This window comes from Drosophila mauritiana, chromosome 3R, assembly GCF_004382145.1.
Source record: "Drosophila mauritiana strain mau12 chromosome 3R, ASM438214v1, whole genome shotgun sequence".
Taxonomy (NCBI): Eukaryota; Metazoa; Arthropoda; class Insecta; order Diptera; family Drosophilidae; genus Drosophila; species Drosophila mauritiana.
Genome location: NC_046670.1, coordinates 14,319,863 through 14,345,050, shown reverse-complemented (window position 1 = coordinate 14,345,050; position 25,188 = coordinate 14,319,863). Strand labels below are relative to the sequence as shown.

Genomic DNA, 25,188 nt, shown 5'->3' with positions numbered 1-25,188 from the left:
TATGAAATGAACTTTTTTTTTAAGCTGGACCTTTGACACAGTCGGACTGCTCTAATTGACTTTCCTTGTGGAGGCTTGCCAATGTGCGCTAAGCCGGTTATCCTTTACTTTTTTAGCTTCCTTTTTCGGATTTTTTTTTGAGCTGAAAATCTATCACGCATACGCACAGTGTGTTCACAAATCCCATCCCAGCCATCCAAGCCAAACTGTTCGTAAGCTGGTTATTCGAAAAAGTTCACTTTCCAGCTTGTGCGCTTTTTGTTTGCTTTTCATTGCCAAAATCCTTTTTCGGCCCGAGCATATTCAACTTGCCTTTTAGGCTGGCAGCCCGTGTATTTTTTGTGTATTTTTATTGACAGACGGACGGGCAGACGGGCAGACAGGCAGACAGGCAAAAGGAATGGCGTAACAAAGCGCATTTACTGCTCAATGCTCAGGTGTTGAGCCTGTCGTGTTATTCTTTCGTCCCCTCCTGATTTGCATACTTTTTCAACTATTTTCCATTTCCCATTTTCCCTGTATTTCGTTTATCTCCCACTGAGTGCCGCCAACCACCACCCTCTGGCCAAAAAAGTGGACGAACCGAAGGGGTTCTGGCCCAAATTAAGCAGACAATTCAGCCCTCAAGTGCAGGCGCACACAGCATGAGTGAAATATTGGCAACACCACCACCCGCTCAAGCAACCACCCCACCATTCTGGCCCAATCCGATCCGAACCCAACCCGTACCATACCCTACCAATGCTATCCGGACAGATCTCTACGTAGCCACAGTGGGCCATTAATTGCGTCGCGCTGGGGAAACCACAAAGCCGAGGCCGAGGAACAGAACAAAGGGTTATCTTGACGGGGACGAAACCACAGTGGCAAGTGGGTGGGCTGGATGCGGGGCTGGGTAACTGGATCTGAATGTGGTCATCAGATAATGTTAGTTAGTCGCTGCGACCAGGGCCCTTGCCATCTATCATCGTTTCGATCAAAAGTTCCCGTTTCGCCGTGACCCGTGTGTTGCGATTAACATGTGTCGAAGTTTGCGCTTCAATGAGCTTTAACTATTTGATTTGTTTTGTCTGGTTTTTTATTTAACTCAGTTTTTTTCGGTAAAGCAAAAGACAGATGGTGATGGTGTTGTTGTGGGTGTGCCAGCGACAACTGTGTCAAGTTCTTTTCACTTTCCTGCCTCTCGGCTTTTTTTTTTGGGTTTGAAGGGGATGTTTCGGATACGGCTGTTGTGGTTGCCTTCGTGTCAAGTACTTTAAAATGTCTTGGTCTCACCACAAGCAAAAATATATTTGTATTTATTTTTACTACCCCCGCAAAGGTTATTTAATTTCAAGCAGAGGCTTGAAACTCTGATGTGAGCAAACAAACAGCTTTAAATCTGTTGTTCAATCAATAATGGAATTTGTGGGCTTTCAGCTAGCTAAATTGATCTATTTGTCGAAAAATTCTGCTGGTTATTATTCCTATGCCAGATAAAAGTGACACAAAATGATAGATAAATGCTCGTTCTCAAATTTCTTATGGTAAAAACATTTGCCTATAAATAATTTGTTTCGGTTCAAATATCCGAATTGTATGCCATTCAATTCATTTTCATGGCTGAATGATTCCTGCTGTTGCTTTTACAAGCGCACAATTGTCTCTGCCAAATTCACACACTTTTCAGCCAAGTTTGGCACGCACACTGAGACAAGTTGGCTGTTTAAGCCGCTGTCTCGACGGAGTTTTAATACTTGGACCGCTATGCGATATGCTATAGACCGATATGCTGAGCAGGCCGCCGGACGACGACGACGACTGACAGGCAATTAAAAACGCCGGACAAGTGGGAGCCCCAAAAGCGCAGCTCCTTCGCCTCTGCAGGCCAATAAATCAGGACGCGGCGACATGGGAAGGACATCAAACGGACACTTTGGCCGCGGGCAGTTGAGTACATTGCAGTTGAGTACAGTCTAAGTGAGAATTAAAAAGGGAAAATGGCCGAAAGGAGAACGAGAATCTGTGTATATAAAATTCAATTAGAATTCTATTTTATTTTGCGCTTTTCTCTCAGCGCCTCCTTATCGCTTGCAGCTTTTCTAATCAAGCGGACAGACGGCGGGCATATCCTTCCTTCCCCTCGCGCCCCCCTTTGTTTCAGCCGCCTTTTCTGCTGCCGTTTTCCGTTGTAATTCGAAGTTGGGAAAACGAGAAGCAGAAGCCCAGAGGCCATCAAATCAAGCGGAAGGAGAGCGGTCCCAACACAAGATTTTCACACTGCTTCATTTGTTCCACGGCGCCAACTTTCATTGCTTTTTGTGTGCGTGGCTTTGAATACCTCTTAGTCGGGAAATGCAAGGGTATATGGGCTTAACAAATATCCATCGCTATTTGGGACTGCACATTCTATATAGTGTTATAATGAAAAGAAATGAACCTTAACTATTAACCTGGTATTTGTAGATCTCATAATCATATATGACATAATATACAACTGTTCAGACTCCTAACATTTCGAAATAATCAAGATTTTGCCATCAGCAGAGGGTATCTGTTATTCCAACCCTCCAAGCTCGCAGCCTACCCTCTCCAATGTGTAGGTGTGTGTATACGTGTGAATGCTGTGGGCCTTGTCGATAATTTTCTGCCTTTCTACACACTCAACGGCTGCCTTTGACACAGCCAGAACATCTTCAGCGTGGCAGCGCTTTTGAAACCACAAATTACATTGAAAATTCCTGCTTGATTGAAGTTGATTGAGCAAGAAAATGCCGACAACGCCCCAGATTCGCCGCTGGCGGCCAAAGACATAGCACAACATCTCCGCATTTCCCCCGAGGAGTTGCTATTTAAGGTAAAGTTTTAAACACCTGTCGTTGAATCCGCCATCTCACACCCCCTGGCCAACGACTCAATATCATTAAGTATGCGCGTTGGGGGGTGGTTATACATATGTGTGTTTGTTGGATCGGCCTGCGGTTATTTGCCGATTTAACGGGTATTTCCGATACAAGCCGCAAGCCAGCTTCGCCACTCGAAGCTCAAAGTATCATAATTAATGAGCCAGCCCACCTACAAACGCCCGCCCGCCCTCTACCGCAAAAACTAGGCGTGGTTGCTCGCCAAAGTGTAATCTCATTTAAATTGCATTTTCAACGGGGCCGAGAGCAAAAATACAATTGCATTAATGCCTGCATCGGACGTGTACTTTGGCCCGCCATTTTGCACTTCCTCTTTTGGCCATTGAAGTTGAACGCAAATTTGGGCCTAATTTCGCTGTGATAGCAGTTTTGTTAATAGCAGGTTATAATCATTTTCAGAAAGCCCTCTTAAATTTGATTTCCCATGAACGCCTATAAAAAGTGCAATCTGATAACCGAACTACTGATTATAAACATATGACGAATGCAAAAACTAATTGAAATCGGCAGGCGCACTTAACACTGATTAGATTTCTATAACAGTGATTGTTTTGTAAGATCTCCGGGTATTAAGTTATATTAATTATAAATTTTTTTAGAACTGCATATATATATATATGTATATATTAGTACTTATTATTTGGAAAACCAAAGGTATATTAGAGCACTCAATTTCCAATAAAAAAAAGAACAAATTAAATAATTGTCAGATCATTCAAAACAAGAACAAGTTGATTACTATATGTGTGCTATAATTAAAGATCTAATATCACCTTCGATACCGCTAATAACCTACTCCACAATTAATTCAATTGAAATAATAATAACGCCAGAGCGACTCAGAAAATTGCTTAAATCAATCGGCTTAAGTCTTAACTCACTCTCTCTCTCTCTGAGCTTCGGACACAAATTACTGTCAGCTGAACTGTCGCTTATAGCTAAAGCTTACTGTATTTAATTTAGGGATGCTGCAGATTGCTTTACGTATAAGCTGATTGCTAGATTATTGTGCAAACATTAGGTCCGTTTTGTCTGGCATATAACAAATCAATGGCATAAATGCCGGCAGACAGTATACACTCGAAATAAGACAAATACTAGATGCCTTGTTAATTAATATCAAATATTAATTAGACTGATACTACTCACCATTTGCCAAATGGATGTCGCCGATTTCCATAGCCAAAGAGCCGTTGAGAGCCTGAAAGCCAAGTCAACAGCCAAACAAAACACACAGAAGTTATTCGAAACGGCTTTGGGGAAGCTGAATTTGCATTTGAAATCTTCCGAGTTTTCGGCTCCGAAGAGTGGAAATGCAAATCGAATAAATAGAAAGTAAATAGAAGGCACTGGCAAGCCAAATCACTCGGTGCACACAGTACGTCTGATGGAGAGACAACCTTTAAAGAAATGACTTGCCATCATCCGCCCATTGTCATCATCATCATCATCGTCGTCGCCCTCAAAGATTCTGTGGATGCGTTTGTTGTGGCTTCAAGTGTGTGTGTGACCCCAGGGGCATTGGCAGCGGGCTGGAAAAGTGGGTGGCAATAGTGTGTTCGCTAAGGAGGATGGGCTGGATTCTGGGAGGTGCAGAAATGCTGACTATGCTGCTCAGCCCGGTCATGTTGCGTGCCGAGCAGCTTAAGTCGTTATGAGATGACAATTTCTATACCGACTGAGCTGCGACTGCGACTGAGCTGCGACCATATCAACACTTCCGTTTGGAATATCATACACTGTACAAATTTTGGCATTCCTAATGTCACTTTAAAAGTCAAAATTAGTTCACAAGAAGTATGTAGTTTGGGTTACAAATTATAATTGTTGTAATTTTTACAACCGTATCATTGCACCCAATTTATTGAGTAACTATTGTAATTACCATCATTTTACAATTACGAAAGAAAGTACTAAGATGGAATAAAACTAAGTTAACTACATTTTAATTTTAGTATGAATTTAATATTAATGTTGTTTAATTTTAATATTTGACGAATGCAATCATTACTTCACTATTTTAAGACTACAAATATCAATGTAGAAACAAACCAATAAAGTGAATTTAAATGCTTCGCTATCACAAATTACAAAAATAGCACTTCATAAACAGAAGACTTAAGATTATGGAATTTTAATAAGCATTTCTATATTGTTTTTATTTATTTAAACTAAGCATTGGAACGCCCAAGATCGGGTTAACCTTCCCGCTGCTAATGGCCCATTGATCACCGCTTATGATATTTGTTTTATGTGTATTTCACTGCCCCCCAGCACATGAGCCCCCTTCCACCCTCCTCCAACTACTTTGATTGCAATGCCCGGGGTACTTAGCATTACGGGTGTGTGTGTACTTGAGTGTGTGTGTGAGTGTTCGACTGTGGGACTTGGCTTATAGATGAGTGGCTCTGCCGTCGGTGATTCGCTTTGGCTGTTCTTATTTATGTTATCGCTATCGTGGCGGCGGCGATAGCTTCTGTATGACTATTGCTCCCTCCAGCGTTGGGCTCTCGACTGTTGCATTTGCATTCAGCATTTCGCATTCGCATTTCGCATTTGCACTGGGCACATAACAAATAACGCTGGTGATTGCGATTAGGGTTTGTGCATATTTCACTGCCTTTCGCTGAGCGTGTTTCTTTTCGAAAATATTTCTCCTTTGGCCATTTTGGCATGTAAAACTGAACGGACGTGCGACGGCTGGCATTTTGCATTAGTTTCATACACGTGTATATACATTTGCGCGACAACATTTTATTAATTGCACCCAATAATCACACAAACGAAACCGAAAAGCTTAAACGACGGCGCAACCAAAAGCGGAAAAACACAAGGGCGATGCGACAAGAGCAGATGCAATAATATTTTCACGAAATATATAATATACATTTATATTATTTCCGCGAAGGCTGCTCACTTTTTTTTCTTTTTTAATTTGATTTTCGCACAAGATTCTTTATTCTTAAATTAACTGCAAAATGCATTTGGCGGCCCAGCGGAAGCGAGCGCACAATGTCACCGAATGGCGACGGCCAACGCTGCGTATACGCAATGGCACGCGCGCGCGACATTTACCGAAATTCATCCGCACCGTTGCCATCAGCAATCAATGCGCTTGTAATCTCCAGCTGTAATCATTTATTCCAGCTGCTGCTGCTCCTTCCTCTACTCTTACCCCCCGCCCGCGAATTCTGTTCTTGGTAAATCCGAAGCAGAAAAAGGGAAACAGTACCAGTAGCAGTACAAGAATCGCAATCGGAATCTGTAGCGCGCCTATTTCCTCTCAGCATGCGACTGCGGCTGCCTTACGAATATTTTCACAAACGGGCCAAATTGGCGAGCGGACTGCGAACGGCGACTGCGACTGCGGCTGGCTGACAGACGAATGAACCGCCGAATTTCCCTGAGCGCCGCACGAAGCTCGCCAGCTCGTAAACTCAAAGACTGAGAAACTCAGAACTCAGATACTCGGAAGCTCACGGATACACGGAAACACGGACACACTGACACACTTACAGGCTGCGTTCCCAGCTCGGAATGTGCCCCCGAAAAAACACGACTGCGAATACACACTCAGTCGACGCCGACGCCAACGCCTCTGCTCGCAGCTGCTGCAGAGCTACAACAGCGACGTCGGCTGCGCGCATGTTGCACTCAAAGTGGGCCACCGCCGCTCAGTCGCTCGCTCAAGCGCTCGCCCAGTCGCCCGCTCACCCACTCACCCACTCAAAGGCGAATCAAAAGCGAATGGCGACAAACGAGCGCTCGACTGTTAGCCAGCTGTTAACTGCTCGGCAGAGCGGCCTGTAAAAGTGTGTTAATGGGTTACAGCCGTTTACAGAGCTGTTGCTGCCGCAGACGAGGAGATGCTGTAAATGGGACAAAATGGCACTCTATTAACAGAGCTATCCTTTTCATTCAGAAATGCCCAAGTAGAAAGACTTAGTTCGCTTATTTAGTTATATGAACAATATTATATTTGTAAAAAAAATACTAGTACTTAATTAACTTAACAATTACTTTGATATCATCAACACTGTAAAATAAGAGGGAACAATCAACCCCCTTTATTCATCACTTCAAACCATTTTTGTATTAGTAGAGCAGCTTATTTACATACTTATAAAACCTTTTCTTAACATGCATTAAATCGAATTGATAAAGTATATTTAAGTGAGATATGTACATTCAATTTGGGAAAGCTGTTGCGCGGATGTTACCCCTTCCCAACCACCGAGTATTGTTCCTGTTCGATGGAAATGTTACGCATACGCCATGCTGTCTGATTGTGCTTGTACTACAAGCGGCTCAATATTGGCGTGACAGCGCACGGTGCTGCTGCCTAAGCCATTAAATGCATGACAAATTTGGCTTGTCAACAAGCGGAAGACGAGGCTAAAGTTTTCCCAGCCATAAATTAGCGCTACGCAGCCCGCCCACGAAAAAGTCGCAAAGTAAATTCCAATTAAAATTTCAGCGTAAATTCCGCAAAATGTAAATTATTTGAAATGAAGTCGTCGTCGGTCGGTTGTCGCCGGTTGCTGTATGCTGGATGTTGGTTGTTGGTTGTTGATTTGCTGTAGCTTGTGGCAGCAGTCGCTTTCGTCGGTGTTTTTGCATTTGCGGTTGCGGCGCCGCCAGTCGACAAACACCCGTCGCTGGAAAAAGGGGACACACACAGCATACAACCCCCCACGCAATATCATACCCCATCTACCAACATCCATTTAACCATCCTGTACGTAATCACCCCTTTTTCAGCGCGTTCAGTTAAATTGTTTGTCCTCGCTTGACGTGCTCCCAGAATCCCGTCATCGAAATCCGAACTTACGGCCCCGGCAACTTGAAATTGCTTTGTGCGGGAATCCTTTAAGTAGACTATAAATACCACCATCCCTTCAACGCAGACCGAGGAAGACGAACGCCTTGCAGCCGTTTTGACATCAAACGTCTTCACCTCTCGGAACCTGCATGCACATCGCACATACACATATATATCTATATATTTAATACATATAATATATATCCAACGATATATTGACGGCTGTCAGGAAAGTCTGGCATTGCCAGCAGATATGCGCGCACACGTGGGACTATTAGACTTCAATAAATTCAATTTACACAAATTTCAAATCCAATGCCCAACCCCCCAACATGATGGAACGCCCTTGGCATAAGACGCAACCTGCATCCGCAAACAAATCAAAAGGCAAATATATAAAAACAAGGACCAAATCAACAGGGTCAGTGCGAATGCTAAATGCCCTTGACTTGAACATATATTTTATTTAAAGAAATTTAGTTTACTTTCGTCATAAATACTTGGCTTGACTTTATCAAGATTTATATCTTTCGTAATGTGTTCTATTTATTTTACTTTATGTCTTAACATTTAAATCATAAATCGCCTTTGCTTGCAAATATGAAAACGAAGCTAAAACCCTTAACAAAGTATTCTTTTGTAGAAATGCTTAAATAGAAGAGTGGAATTTATATCACAAAACGTAGATGCCAGTTAATCTTATTAGGGTATTTTTCGTGTAGAAGTCAATCCTTGTGCCAACACATACATACAAGCGAATTTAAATTGGGCACACGTCGTAGGGCAAACATCAAGGGACCGGTCCCAAAAGGCCTTCCTTTCTGACCTCCGCCCCCAGCCACCACCCACATATTAGGCGTGTTTGCGGCAAAATAACCAAAAAGTATTGGGCCAAGCCTTCAGCTGCATCTGTCAAGCATTTTCCGAGGGTCTAGCTACTGGTGGGTTGGAGTGCACGGGGGCACGGACATGGCTGCACTAAGCGGATTCTGCTGGCGGGAGCAGGGATCCTGCCAAATTGTCATACCGGGGACCATGGACCGGGGACCACAGCCCACGGCCGCCGATCAAATGCAGCTCCATATGCGGCGTTCGACGCCAAACTGTTTGCGCCAAAATCAAACGCTGCGTGGCATGCAGGCAGCATAGCAAATGACTTTTGATTGACATGTTTGACATTTTGCACGACTGGCAAAAATTGCTGGATCAGGACGTTCCCCCCTCGGCCACGCCCACATTTATTGCATTTTAAATGCGTCAGCATAATTCCCCAGTTTCTTTTTTAAATGAAACCCTGCGGAGGAGGCGATTGGACTGGGTGCACAGCGAAAAATTGGTAAGCATTTCATACATATATTCGTAATTTAATGCATAAAGTCATCTATTGTGTACGTACATAGCATATCTTAAATTTAATTTACCAACTTCTTAAGTAGCTATCCCGTTGAAATATATATTTGTTGTTTCTTGTCGTGCAACTTTGCTGGTGGAAAATTTAAAAGCTTGCAGCTTTTCGGGGGAGGAAAAACTAACAATCCACGCACATGGAGCAACTATCCCATGTGCTCGTCTATCCCAAAAGGTTGCGGCAGCTTCAATTGCTCCAAAAAGAAAACAACCTCAAGGAGCCCTCGCCTGCGCATGCTTTCTTCAGCTGGTAAAAGGGAAAACAAAGAATCCGCCCCGTACACATGTGGGCGGTTTGGGGGCGGAGTGGGCGTGGCCGGGGTCGGAAGCATGGAGCATGGGTTCTTATACACACAAACATTTGCACAGTTCAATGCACAATTGATGGCAACAAAGCGCAAATGGAAGCGGGGCTCCTAGAGCTCCACCACCAACAATATCCAGCATATGAGTGGATTATGGCCCAGCAGGCAATGGCAACCGATTCCACATATGAGCACATGCGATGCGATGCGATTCCATTTCGTTTGCTTCACTAAATGATGGCAGACAAGCGGTCAGCGGGGGCGGTGGGTGGCAGCTGCCAAAGGGCCACTAATGATGACTAAAGTCTATTAGGTCGGTCATATCAGCAGCAGCGGCCAAAGACAATGGCCTCCGAGGAGCGGACACAATTGGCCATCAACTGGGCCAATGGACAAAGCTGCAGGATCGAATTATTTGAATGCCGCTGGGTGAAGCAAAGCACAGACTAATGGAGATCTTTCAGGAATATAATTTCAGAAATAATCAATGTCTTAAAATGTTCCCTGTGTAGCAAAACTAATTAATAACCCAAACTTGATTCAAGCTAAGTTTCGTTGGAAAGTTTTCGATTTTAATTTAATATAGCACACTTTTCGGGGCGCCTTTGAGGTCCAACCCAATAGCCATTGATTAAATCGATGGCCGCAACGCTGTACGTGCAAAGGCTGTTTGACAATTTTGGGTTTTGTGCACTGCAGCCGCTGGCGAACATATTAAAATTATAATGCTCTGCAAACCCCGATTACTGGCCGAAAATCATAATCGAATTATGAACCAATGGTTGCCACAAATCCATTTAATTGACTTTTGCACTGAACGTGGGAGCAAGAAGAGCAAATGCAATAACAATAATCGTGATAAACATGGCCATAATGTAATACGTATTTCGTGTGCCACAAAAGCAGAACCATTGCTGCCTAGCCTCATGTGGCTCCGACTGCTTCCTGGACATTTGGGCACCTGTGAAGTTGGGCCCAGCTGGGGAGGCCAACTAACGATGAGCAACAGAAAGCCATTTGACTAATGGATGCTGCTGCTCGTGCTGCTCCTGCTGCTCCTACTGCTCCAGTTGCTCCCACAACCAACTTGGCCCCAAGTCGCAATCTCTGGCCGGCTTTCAGTGACGGTTTTGCCCTGGCTTTGGTTCGGCTTTTGGTTTTGGCTTGCTGGCCCACAGCCATTGCCCATATCCATGGGTGGCCAGGATGTGCCCTTCACCACCCACATCCCCCCCTCCTATCCGTGCATCTCTGTGTGCGTGTGGCTGTGCCAGTCTGACTGTGTGATTTTGCGGATTTTGTCGAAATTACGAGCACGTGACAAAATCAACAAAATTAATTAATAAACTTTGCCAAGAATTTCCGTTGCTGTCGCCTCTTGTGACAGTTCTCATATCCAGCAATCCGGCAATCCCGAAATCCGTGTGTGTGAGTACGAGTATCTGAGTATCTGGGGCTTGGATATCTTGGATGTAGCACTTTGAACATGAGGTATTTGATTCTCTGTCTTTGATGGAGCGCTACTAAATGCTGGCAATTTTATAGCACCCAGCTAATATTCCAATCGAAACCGAGCAGAATGTTCTTCATTAAAACCTTAGGCAATTAAATTACAAACTCGATTAAACTTTTTCGCCAGCCCAAAAGTTCTGCAAACATATTTGAGGCTGCGGCAAAGGAAATGGTGAATTTTCAGAGATGATTTGTTCAAGAGCTTTGTGCTGAAATGTACAAAGTGAATAAAAGCTTTTTGCTACGCCTGTGGCACGTTTACATCTGCTATTGCCACCAACTATATATATGTATATGCTTACCTACTTAACACCACACCTCCTTTTTTTCGGCATTTTTCCTGTCCAGAGAACCGCCGCTCTGCTCATCCATGGAAAAACATAATTGTGCGCTTTTTTATGTGGCGTGGCCGTCTACAACATTTTCTATGGCTGTCATGTTGATATTACATTGCTTGTAAGCTGCTCCGCGAACGAAGTTCCCTTTCCCTCCCTCTAGCCGCCTTCCCTTTCTTTGCGTCAGCTCGACATTTTTATTTTATTATGCTGCCTGCATAATAATGCCACGCCCCACGCCCCACGCCCGCCGCCCTTCGCACTTGGCCAGCTTTATCTGCTGGCTCATAAAAATAAAGCGTTGCGCATTCTTTCACGCCATTTGCAGTTACTCTGATAAGAACTAGAGAGCTTCTTTAGCTTCTGCTGGCCCTGCTACTCCAGCTGGTGCCGCAAGGGGCGGGGTGGCGGTGGCGTAAATTCGGGCGGGTCAAAGGTCAGGCGCAAATTTCCTTTGTTTTGATATACGCCTGTCAATGTGCTAGCGATAACCAGGACCATTGCCCAGACCACTTACATTGTAGCCTGGAAACTGAAGAAAATTATAATCATACTTTAATTTTTCTCATACTTTACTTAGAGTTTAGAAAGCTAAATTAACTTAAAGATTTAAAATTCTAAGGTAAAAACTGTAGAAATATAAATAGACATATCGACATAGTATGTATTGCTATATTTAAAGTGAATGCAGGTGGAAGCTTCAGGATTTTTAACAAATATAACATTATTTATAGCATTATACATACATTTAATTTTTTTCTAGATATAAGTTCATTTCTCACTGTGTACCTCCTTAACAGCTCTACTCCTCGCATGCGTCATTATCAAGTGCAAATAATAAATCATGACAAGCCTCGCCGCTCCAAACACACAATGCCCATAAGATGCAAGGGGTGTAAGCGGGAAGTGGACCCGGCCTCCAAGGCATAGAATAGATACAGATACAGATACAGCTTTGCCTTTGTCTGTTCATTTGTTTGCTCAGCAGATTTGTCCGCCTGCGAGTGTGTGAGTGTGGGTGTGCTTGTGTTTGTGTGCCGATGCGTTGTCTTTAGCCATTGTGCGGCATAATTAATCATAATTTGTGTGCGTTTTGCGGCAATTAATAATTTGTATGGCATTCGCAACTGACGCAGCTCAAAAGTTGATACACACAATCATAAGTGGTTTGAGTTCAAAACTTGCCAAGTAAATTAATTAAATTAAAGAGCTCCCCAGATACTAAGTCAGTGGGTTAATGAAAACCGCACACTTTCTTGGCTTATATTTCCGGGAAATTTTTTGCGAAACTGTCTAGAAATCTTTCGTCAATGTCGTCGCGATCCTGTTTTGATCCTGATGTGTTCGGATAATTGAAAAAGTTAAAGTGCTCGAAACAGTGAATTTATACATTCCCCCCAGTGCCATAACTCATACGCAGCGTTGGCCCGACGAATGTCTAGCAAAAGTTCCACTGCGCTCGGCTCGTCGGTTTATTTTGAGTTTTGAAATGAATTCACTTTCAAGTGTGCCACAGTGTTTTGGTTTCTCTGCTGCTTGTGGTGCCTCTGCTGCCGTTGCAACAACTGAAATGCAGCCGGCTTTTTGTTTTGATTGCAGTTGGTGAACATAATTTATTACGGCGCAGTGCCTAGAGAAGCGAAACTTCCTGCAAGTTTATGGCCAAAAACAAAAGGGCAACAAACGTGGACAGTGACGTTTCAGCAGGGAAAATTGCAAATAAACCAATAGCCTCAACATCCCTTCTGTTCTATTCGGATCTTCCTCATTTTTCCTGCTGCAAAAATTGCGTGCAAACTTATATCGCATGCAGTTTTTTATTTTTTTTCTTTTACTTGTTTATTTTTCGACTTTCTGCTTGATTTTTCAATTTCTGCACGATGGCAAAAAGTTGCCGGTAGTTGATGAATTTTTTCGCCAGCTCGACTTTTGGCCCGGGGTGAGTTTAATTGACTGATTATTTCAGCCAGTGAGTGGCAGCCATAGCCACAGCATCGACCACTCAATTACATGTGCATCGAGCACTCCATGTCGACATGTGTGCATTACTGGTTTCATCGTCCCGACTATTGATGGCCTGGCTTAAATCAAATGTACATAAGCCAACTTATGGACGGACAATGGAAGTGCAGTTGCAAAACAATGGCCAACACAATCGACAATAATTGCCACAAGCCCAAACACACGCACTATGCAAACACGCATTCGAATTGTCCTCGAAATTTGATGGCCAACGGAGCATTTTGTTTGTTTGCTGCGAAATTGGTTCGCCTAAGCTGAAATCAATTGATTCAGGGACAATGCATTGTAATGCATTCAGCATCCATGCAACAATCTATAAAACATGTGACCACAAGAACTCAGTGTGCTGATGATAAGACAACGGGCACTTACGTATTGATGGATGGAACGTGTGGTTTTATTCAGATTTTTCCGTTTGCCGTTTGTCATTTGATACGAATCGGGATATATTTTGCTAAATCCAATTGCATTTAATATTTTATGAGAAATAAACAGCAAATTCAAGCGTTTATCCCATTTCATAGATAGATAAAATGTGCCATTCTGGCTTGTATTTATTTAATCCTAAAATAATTATTTTTTGCTGTGTTAAAATGTACCTGAAATGGTGTTTTGTTTTCAATTGGCTTATAAAAACCTTTTAATCGCAAACAATATATTTTAAAGGTATATAATAATATAATTATTTTTTTTAATATAATATTAATGTAATGATTAAAGTACATTGGGCATACATAAAAAGTTTTAAAACGAAGCTAAGTTACAAAGTGAAATTTAAGCCATAATTAGCTTAAAGAATATAAAATTCACAAACTTTTAAAGTTTGTTTTATACACTATACTTTTTAATTCGTTACCATCATGATTCTTTTCTTCTATTTCTGGATATGTTGTAGGTACAATATCTTGGTGTGGAAAACAAAGCTGGAAACGGACCGACCACTTTGACCTTTCTGCTCCGGCAAGTGTTAACTCAATTTAAATAAATTCAACTATCAACTCGGGCTCACCAGGCCGTGGCACTTTGGCCTCATAGAGAGGCAACGCACGTTTGCACGTTGCCATCGCAGGATGCCATAAAAAGGAGATTACCCTGGGGCCGGAGTCGGAGTCCTCGGCTCTCCTGCCAGCCTGTTCCCTATTAAATGGCGAGGATCCGAGGAGCAGCGTAACCTGCAGCCACGTCATGTGCAAATGAGCCAAATGCCGGGCCACAACAAAATGTAGAGCGATGGTGTGACTTCGTCAAGAGGACCTTTTCTTCGGGATGAGAGGAGAGTTTCGGGGATAGCAGGAATCCGGCTTGTTTATGGCACATTTCTATTCATTATGAGTACTTAGGTCAGAGCCTGGCCTCGAACATTACTTTTATTGCCCCAACTGATGATGATTTCCATTTCTATTTCGGGCTGCCCGTCTGGATAAATGTGTGTATCCTATCCCTATCCCTGTTCCTATCCAGGACTCTAATCGTTGGAGTTACACGCAATTAATTCTGCTTTGTAATTAACCAGGGCCAGCCAGATTCCATGCTCTTGCTGCGGTTGCTGTGTGCTCTTTTTTTATGGTTCTGGTTTTTATGGGCATGCCCAAAGTCCATATAATTTATTGACAAATTTGCACCACGCGGCGAAGCCCAGTCCCTGCCAATCTGTGGATGAGTGGGTGGACTCCGGATGAAATGGCCGGGTGAAATGTGGGTGCCGGCGTGTGAAAATGTTGATTAGTGCACTGCTCTCCGCCGGCAGACGCTAATGAGTCCGCCTGGGGGCGCAATGCCAACAAAGTCCAATTCCAATTTGCGTCTCGAACCGGTCAAGTCACGCAAAGGCAACCAAATCGGGCAAATCGGCCAAAGGCAGCGGGGCACTAATAATAGCCATCGGTAATTACGCCCTAAGAGTTCTGTTCCGTACCACTCGCCCCACTCATCGAGGCCTTTTGTTGTTGCGAATAATGAAAATTATAAGCAACTTCCGAATTTCATTATCGAAATTAGATGTTCCAATGGTGCTGCTGGTTTCGATGGAGGCCATGGATGCGATAGAGCGGGTACGCTGGTCTGATGGATTTTGCGGATGTTGAGGATGTTGCGCTAATTTGTCAACTGGCATAACGACGACAAACGACAAAGTGAAACTCATTGTGGGCGTAACCGGGCGCTTCCGAGCCTCTTGGCCTTGTCAAATTCAAATTGACTCATTAAAAATTAAGTTCCCCCTTACCCGCCTCACCAGCAGATTTGCTTTGTGAGTCACCAGTAGGCAGGAGGAGGAAAAGCAGTGCCACCAGGAGCAAAATCCACAGCAACGTTAACCAAATGATAAATAGCAAAATTAGATTTGACAGCCAAGCACGGGCCGCGTTTGGTTGGCAGCACAAATTGCAGCATTCATCTTGATTAAATTTCTGGTCCGCCGTTGGAGTTTTAATATTATTCCGTGCCCCGAGTTTAGCTGATTTGCTTGAGCCTGCTCTCTGATGTGGGGCAGCCGCAATTTAAATTGAGCTTTAAGAGCTGATTTCAAATGGAAACCACAGCTTTCCATCTTGCCGATGCAGCGGCTGCTTCATCATTTGATTCACCAACAGATGCCGTTTTCATGAGCTCTTACTTTAAACTAATTTACAATTAAATAGCTCCTCTCAGCAGAGCTTAGAGGAATTATCATTGATTTATCATCAGTCCACGTCATCATGCCATGCTTATAATCATGTCCAACTATCTACCAACTAACATAGACAACCCACTTTCTAACTATGAAAGGTCATTATAATAATTTACCTTAGTTTAGTACAATCAAATATACTTGAAAATCAGTATATATATATTTATATTTCCAAATGTTTGGTTGTCTATTGCTTGGGTTCATACATTTATCTATACCAATTGGCAAAATGAAACAGATGATATTTACTTCACCCCAACACATCTTGGTAAATATGACTTTAGACAGTCGCAACATTCGAACCACATCTATTGATTATGTCACTCAGGTTGTTGCCTGATTATTCGACAGGTGGCTCAACAGCTTTCAGCAGCAGACCTTCAAACGCCTTGCAATTAGCTGTCCTGCCTGCGATGGTCTGTGCACCCATGACAAAGCGATTCGGGCTCCATTATTCAGGCGGGGCTAGCCCTCTGCAACTCATAAATAACATCTTTGCTGCTTGAGTGGCATCGCATTTTGCTGCACACTTGTGTGTGAAATTTTTTGCGCATATATATCAGGGAGCACATGTTGCACTTTCAGCTGCACCATAACAGCAGCACCACCAATACTTGGCTGGCTTCTCCGGTACGTGGCACATTTCATTGTGCCACAGAGCTGGGGGAGATGGGGCGAAGCTGGCGTGTTAAATCAATTGGGAGCTTGTTGCTGGCTTACTTAGCTTCCGCTTCCGCTGGCTGGCAGGAGGAGGTGTAGGAGGAGGAGTCCTGCAGCATGCAGCATGCCGCATCCGCTGCCAGCACCACATGTGTGCATCTTGTGCATTTTGTTCTTGCCATTTTTCATATTTCACTCCAGCCCCTCGTGCTGCACACTCCCAGTTGTTATATGGCACTTTAATGATGCCCAAGGAACACGTCAGTTTACGAGTACGTTCCCATTAAAGCAAAGCCCACGATGGAGGAGTCGGGGATTTTGGGTCCGGGATTGGCCTGCTCTCTTTCGCTCGATTTCCCATCAAATAATGCAGAAATATGCCCAGCTAACTGGGGGAAAACCAAAACAGCAGGACCGTAAAGATGAAACAAAATTTTAAAATAAAAATCCCAAGACGAGGAAATCTGAGACGACCGGAAAGGTAGCGTAAGCTGACTGCCATTAAATGCGAAGGTCAGCGTGGCGTATACGCAATATTTTATGACATTAACTGCGGTTGACTACATCGTACACTTGAGTTCGCATAAGTAGCAGTAGACATCTTTGATTCCGCCACCCAAGATGCCCGCCACCCACTTCCTTCCGTTTTGTACATATCCCGGGACAAATCGCTTCCTCGACGAGTTCCATTGTCCCTGATTGCATTTATATTTGCTGCAATTGTGTGAGTGCGATGGTGTGGGTACGCGTTGGTGTGTTTGTGTGTGTCTGTGGGTGTTTTTTTGGGGTGGCGAGGGCTGAGTGTTGAGTGTTTGTGGGACAGCAGATTTCCACAATGTCAATCAGCGCCACGCAATCAGTTTATTCTATTTATCAGCCAAGCAGCTGACTGGCAATCCGCTCCGGGCGTTCGACAATGGCTCCGGCAAACACTGCGAATCCTTTGTGTACATAGCCATCGTCCACACATGCATACATGCAAGCGTGTCTGTGTGAGTGCCGTGCACAGTGGCGGTAAAATTAATGGCACTGTCAAAGGATTTAATTCAGATTTTAATCAATTGAATTGCCTATTAATTGTTTTCGCTTAAATAAGCCTTTTGATGTTGAATAATGTGTGCTACCTATGAGTAATTATTAGTTTTAAATAAGATATTTAATGAATCTCTTTAACAAAATCCATATTTAACATAATTCCAATTGATAAGCTGCATTTACCCACCAAATAACTACAAAGAGCGAAAAATGTGTTTTAAAGTTAAATTAATTGTTTATCACTTTTAATTCTTTGTCATATAGTGCTTTAGATCATCTTTAAATCAAACTAATAAATAGATCTATTCACTCTTTTTAGTATACCTTTATTATAAGTTACTATGTTCGTGTTAGATCTTATAGGTTTGTGACAACACAGGCGTTCCCTGAGCACAAAGTGTAAATAAACAAATGCTCAGCAACAGTCAAGTGGACCGGACTGGCATCTGGGACTGACGAGTGCAGGACGTGCCACGGCCGGAGAATACGGAATCCAGAACCCGTTGGATCGGAGAAGCGCCATCACCTTGGCCACCTGAGTGGCGGGTAATAAAATGCGCATTTGTGCACGAAATTACGACAGTTTAGAGCTGTTGCTCCAGTTGGCAGCCGGATTGACTGGGATGCGGAGAACACGGCTCGGATCGCAAGTATGTATGTAATTCCCAGGTGCCGGGCTCGTGCTCAACTGTCCGTGCTTTAAGCAGCGAACGTCCGTCGTAGAAGTTTCTTTATGTTCTCGCCGGCGGCCGCATAGGGCCAACAAGTTTCGGCCAAGCAAAGTTATTTTCAATAAGCTGCTGCTGGCTAAAACTGCGAAAATCAACAGCACGGGAAAAGTTAGCAACTGTTTTTGCAGCTCCTGCCTAAGCGGCATTCATATCCTTCAGCCAGGTTGGCACAACTTGAACTTACCTTAACCCATTAATTTGTTTCGAGTTTTCGAGGAACCAGCTGAAAAGTGTACATAACTAACTATAATAATAGTAAAAGCATTTAAATGCTTTCAATGTGCTTAATGGGAAAAATACAGAAGACTTCTTTCGTGCGTTACTTGTATTTCCTTTAAAATAGTTATACCATTTTTAAACCATCTAATTGTTAAAATAAATGTCCTATTTTCATATCAATATCAAAAGAAAACCCATGAATTATTCATCAACTCCCAGTTTCAACTTAACTGATTTCCCTTAGTGGCATATAGGTGATTAATGTAAAGTATTGGGAAACTCAACCTTAACTATGACCCAACTATGTGGAGTTATTAAGTCCTGTTTGCGAGAAAGGCAAGTGTATACACGTAGTTCGCCGCTACGCTTTACGGCAATAAATATGCATGAGAGGCATTAGCGGAACCGGAGGATACTGGGCACTCCACCAGTGAAGTGGGGGCAATAATCCGACTCTACAGCTCCTTGAAGTCCGAGACGAGAGTCGGGAATGTGGGCCCAACATTTATGTTCCAGCAACTATTTTTATTGCATATTTTTCGGGTCTGTGGCGAAATTAATTGCACTTGAGCTATGTGCATTTACCGTAATGAGCTCCTGAAGGGAGTCGTCCTTCCGACGGGCCAAAAGGCGACTCCGGACGACAGGACGTGGAAGTGGAAGTGGGCGGAGAAGGGAGAGGGAAGCAGGGAGACCGAAGCGCTTGGCTGCAATTAACTTTAATTACGGCAACAATTGTCGCCGAGATGTGGGGGCAAGTTTGCTGTTGTTGTTGTTGCTTTTGCTGTTGCCGTATTTGCTGCTCGACTTGTTTAACAGCTACTTAAATCCGGGGCGCTTTTCAATTGTTGCACACATTGCTCATACGCCCCGTTGTGCGGCTGCAGTGCAGCACTAGTAATGGTTGAACGCTTAGCAGCTGCTAATGGAGTTATACGTAGAGGATTTGGAGCCCAACTTGAGGCAGCAGCTCCACCTTCTACCAGCATCAGTTGCCATAGCAAATGACTTTTGGGCCAGGCGCTCACAAAACTAATGTAGAATGTGTACACGGAAGAAAATAATCATTTATAAACATATATATATTCAAATGAGAAATTCAGCTGCTTAACTTATTTTGTTGAAGAACCAAAGCTTGGCATTTACTTAAAAGAAATGATAAAACTAAAGCTATTTCTCAGATACATTCTCATAGCAATAACTTTTTACTTCACCTACTTTTTTCAGTGCCTAAAGTATGTACATACATATTTATGTAGCCAGTACGTGTGCACATGGAAAATCAGAGCTAATGATGCTGCCACGGCAGCTGCACCGTGTGCAGGTCTCCTCCAGCGGCTCATTTGGCCCTAATGCCAATCCGAAGAAGGAGATCCTGGTGGCCCATTTTGAAGCCAAAGCTGCTTGTTGGCTGGCAACAAGTTTGGGGCAAGTTAGTGCAGTTTCATTTAACATTTGCATTGTTGCCGTCTTAATTAGCGTCGTTTGTGGCAGATGTAGTCAGAGAATGCAGCAAAAACTGATTACTTTTTGTGGTTACTTTCAGCATATTGACTTGAATGGCAAATGAGCTTATGCTTCAATGAGAATGAAATTGCGCCATAATTGACTTTGAACAAAATCACATGAAGAGAATTGAGAATTGAGAACAATGAAGCACATATCCAATCATTTTCTTCACTTCCCACGTCTTCGAAAAAACGCTAAGAGCCATGGAATCCAACATTAATTCCCATCATGCATGTGCTCTCACAGTAATTCATTACATAATGCCTTAATGTTTATTAAGCTCATCAATCAATTGGGATGCGAATTGCATTTGCATCTTGAGCTCCAGCTGTCAGATCGCAAAACTTTTAATTGCTCAAAAATGCACGCAATCAACGGCAGATGACTGCCAGCATTTGGCTCCAAGTGCCCCCTCCCGCTGGGCACGTTGATTGACCCACAACCAGCCGCAACAGTGCACTGAAAAAAACAGGGAAAACTTACTCAAACTTATATATATTCAAAATATTTAGTAACTAAAAGAGGAAGGAAAGGAGGAGGAAAATAAAACATTTTATATTCTTAATTTCGGATAAATATTTTGATCATATTATTAATTGAAGTGTAGTGTAATGTCTTTGTTCTATATTAATTACATTGTTCTTTAATTTACCTTTACGTGACGTTAAGAAATGAATTAATTAACAATGATAAACACATGCACTTAACTAGTTTTCCGTTCCAGTGTAATTGGTTTACTTGTGCATGTGTGTACCCATACCCGCATATCTGAATATGATCTGACAACCATTGCTGCTTTCATTCGGAATTCATTGAGCAAAAAATAGCCATTGCATTAAATTGTTAGCACTTTAAATTGTTGTATATTCCATTTTCAATTTCATCTTACTCTGCTTTCCGTCTTTATTTTACCCATTTGCGAGTGCGTGTGTGTGGAGAGCAGGGAAAATATCTACACAAAATTAAAAACAAATTAAATTCCTCTCCGCAACATTTCACTTCCGTGCACACGCACACGTACACGTAAGGCAAACAACGGGCAAAGACAACCAACGATTTCCGTCCGGCGGCAGCTCTTCTCGCATAGTTTCCAAATTAAAGTTGGCCCGAACACGGAGCCAGAAATCTATAGAAAATAAATAGAACTGTTGGCCAAGTTTGGCGAGGGACGAAACTGTCGGCCAGCCAGCGGCAACGTCATTAAAGCAATACTACGCATAGTTTGGCAAGCTGGAACCTGGAAACTGGAGCTGCCAGGAGGAGGAGATGGAGATGGTGATGGCCAGAACCGGAGCCCAATGGCTGCCAAGAGGTCAGCCGGACCAACGTTTTATGAGCGCGGCAGCTAAATTGAAACTTTTGATTGAATACAAACTACAATCTCGGTCCAGGACGGAGCCGGACGAACTTTCATTCGACTTGGATGGAGGAGTCCTCGGGTTCAGGATGGGCAGCGGCACCAGCGTTCGCTTGATTGCCAGCCAAGCTCCTGGTTTACAGTTACCTGGCCCCGTCGCCCACTTCCTGTTCGGTGGTCCTGCTCCTGATCCTGCTGTTGCCTTTGACGTTGCTCCTTCAACCAACTAGGAGCTCTCACGCTGCCTTGCCTCCGGCTACAAACTTAGTTTTCTAAAATTAAAATAATACAATAAAGATTATATAACCAGTAGTCTGGCAAGCGAGCTGCACATACACAGGAAAAAGCATTTAGGCATTAGACTCGAAAAATATGTACATACTATTTGAATTCATCGAATAATGAAATTTACATAAACAAATACGAATTTCACTTCTATCTAGTAAACGAAAAGACTAAAATAACAAAATGAACTTTTTTAGATTTCTTATTAGTTTTGTTTAGTGTGACATGTATACAAGTTTCTCCACAGTTTTATGAAAATCTCCGACAGATTTTATTGAAAAGAGAGATTCGAAGAAAGGTTATAGTTTTCCCAGCATTTAACGGGTAAATAATTCCAGTTGCGATAATCGTTTTCGGACTGATGGCATTTCCCCCGAGTATCTTTTGCTCAGCATGAAAGCATTTGCCAGATGTCTATTTTAAGTTCAGGTAATGTATATACGTAAAAACAGGGATTTTCAGCTGCTCCAGCAATATTCCCAATATCCCCAAAAGCCTCACAATATTGCTAAATGCAGGAGGATGGGAAGTCTAAGGCGATAATAAGGATAATGAAGACGGGGAAAAGTTATGAAATCGTTGTCAAAAAAGAAAAGCAAGTGGGGGCAGGAGCAGAAGGCGATAGGAGAACAGACGGAGAACAAAGAAAATGTCTGGCGGGAAATTCAGGCTGATGAAAAATGCTTTTCATGCGCGCTGCCATTTACCACGAATGTCGATGTGTCTGTCTGGCTTTGTGGGTTGTGTTTTGTGCTGCTGCTAAGCGCTGGCAGCATATTCATGACATGGCCAAAATTTCAGATAGGCCTAAATAAAAACAGCTGAAGGCCAACTAGGCAGCTCCGAGTGAGTTCTTTCCAGCCATCTCTTGGCTCTCAAAGTAGTTCAAACTCAAACCAAACCCACTCAACCGCACCCACAACTCGGCGAGTGGAGCGGAAAATGTGTCAAGCATTGACCTTGAATCGGGCTCAAAAAAAAGAGTGAGAAGGTTGAGTGAAATTGCCAGTTGAGTCAATCTGTTAACAGCGCAATCGCTCGAGTTAACAGCGACTGAGATTGGAGTGGCATAGGCGCTGAGGGGAAGTCCCTAAACTTAAGCATAATAATTAGGTGGAAACATGCGTGCACAAATCGATGGTTAATAGCATCCAGCCAGTGAGATTAGCTCGGCTTGGATTTCCAAATGCCATTCATCATGTGGCTGGCGGATATTGGTTACACCTGTGCGCACATCTACCTTTATGGAGTAGGGAATCTGGATTGTGATTCGGCTTGGCTCAGGCACCACAAGCATTTCTTGGCACCTTGTTTACATGCTCTTTGACAGTTGTCCTTGCCCTGCCGCCGGCATAATTCTCATTAAAGTTGATTGAGCGAAAAACTTCATTACAAGACTCTTTTGGCCCCCATCACGTTGCTCCTCTTGGATTTTCTTTAGCTTTTCTTTTGTGGATCGGTATGTGTGTGTGCGAGTGTGTGCTGAGGAAATTAAATTTTGTGCCCCATAGGACACAAGATTGAAGTAGTAGGAGGAGTAGGCGGAGGGCGAGGAGCAGGAGGATTGGCTAACGAACGAACAAGACATTTTGCAAGTGCTTACAATTCATTTGGCTCTTATTAAAATGCTTAACTAACCTTTGGCAACTTTCAGCTGCATCCGCAGCTGTCAGCCGCTGCAAGGGATTATGTTAATCAGGGACTCTTACACAGCAGCAGCGCCACTTTGCCTTTGCCAAGTTGCCTTGGCTAAATGGGTGGGCTTGGTTGTTTTGGGTGAGCAGGCGGCAGGTGGCAGGTGGCACACCCACCCAGTGGAATTCTAAGGAATGGCAAAGTCACAAGGCCAGCGTTGTCGCGCGACTTTCCTGTTACTTTTTCAAAGAACTTTTCGCCATCATCCCCCATTTAAGCTGGCACTATAAAAGATGACTTCCTTCCTTCCTTTTTGTGCTCGAATTTCAATGCAATCTGCTGCCAGCAGCGCCCACTCTTCCCTTTCTTCCTATTTCGATTCGACTGTCCAATGGCGAACGCTGCGTTTAATATAAATTTCATAGCATAACTTTATGCGAGCGTAACAAGTTGCCTATTAGCGCCAGGAATTTTTCATTTTCATTTTCATTTCTCGCGAACAGAAGCCATCAGCTGGCCAGCGAATTTAGCTGATGCGGCAGCTGCAACTGTTGCCGGCTGTCCCGTCGGAATGGGATTGAAGAACCTACATCAGCCCAAGCACCGCGGGTGGTAATGGTGGCCCATGGCCTGTGAAGCCAATTTGCACCACCAAAGTCATCAACTACGCACACGCACACGCCTCAATAAATTCAATTTACACGAATTTCCAAAGGAATGGTGCGTCGTCCCTTGAAAGCTGGCGAAAGTGGAGATATTCCGCATCGTGGAGAAGTTTTGCAGGTGTGAACACCAAGATAAACACCGAACGGCAGCTGGTGGCCAGGTGCTTTCAGGGCTTTCCAGGTGATTCCGGGTGAGTCGGGGTGTGCGGGAAATGAGACAGCCGTCGGGCAACCTTATTGGCATCGACATGCATTAGCCGGGCCGCAAATGCGAAGTACATACGGGAGCGAAAGCCAAATACAACCGCACACACCAACCGAACCGCCGACATCCCGGCCACGTCCAACAACAACAACCAACTCGAACTCGATTACAACAATGGCAGGATAAAAAAAAATAACGAGAGCAACAAGCCAAATTGCAAAAGAAAACTTTTGTGCACTGCGGGCGTTGTTGCGGCTTTTTCCGAGCTTGCCACAGCCGCTCTTGGAAAAGCCGATGCCACAAAAGCGGCGGACGATGAACACAACCGACAAATAAGGGTCAGGATCGGAATTTAATTTTAATAATACGCCCTTTAACATATACATTGCTTTTCACTTAAAATATTTACTTGAATAATCGAACAAAATACTAATTATTCCATTAACTTGAGGGCATAGATGACATTTGAACATGAAAACACTGTTTATCTTTAGTCTGATATAAAATATATATATAAACTACATTTCCCAAACACCATTTCCCAAAAAAGCTTAAACAGAGATTTAACGTTTTTAACACAAGCATTTTAAAGTTTCCCTCGATAGTTTAGCTTCAATGTTTCGAAATTTGTGGTGGGCTTCTGCCCGACCCCACGAAACTTTCATTTGGCTTCACTTTCCAAAAATGCCTGTAGTCGAGTAAGTATAGATTCTGTGTGGCACCTTGTTCGCGGGTTTAATATGAAAATAATGACGGTAAAACAGGGCCAAAAAAGGGGATTTTTCGCCAAGAGCGTTTCGTTGCAAAGAAACCCCTTTTACATGGTGGACACTTTGTGATGGCGAGGGATGCCGATGGTGTGGTTGTGGGAGAAGGGTGTCCATTTCATTAAATAACTCCGACAGCCGGTAGG

General features: G+C 43.4%; 1 protein-coding gene across 2 annotated transcripts in view; it reads right to left on the bottom strand.

The window, feature by feature from the left end:
* Positions 1-6,263, bottom strand: part of LOC117145310 (octopamine receptor beta-2R) — a 43,293-nt gene extending 37,030 nt beyond the window's left edge. The window contains exon 1 of one of the 2 annotated variants that reach the window (XM_033310903.1): positions 6,136-6,263. The gene's annotated coding sequence lies outside the window, so the exon portion shown is untranslated. Of the gene's footprint in view, positions 1-4,052; positions 4,692-6,135 lie in introns of those variants that run through there. The other variant, XM_033310904.1, reaches the window with a different exon arrangement.
* Positions 6,264-25,188: the final 18,925 nt, after the last annotated feature.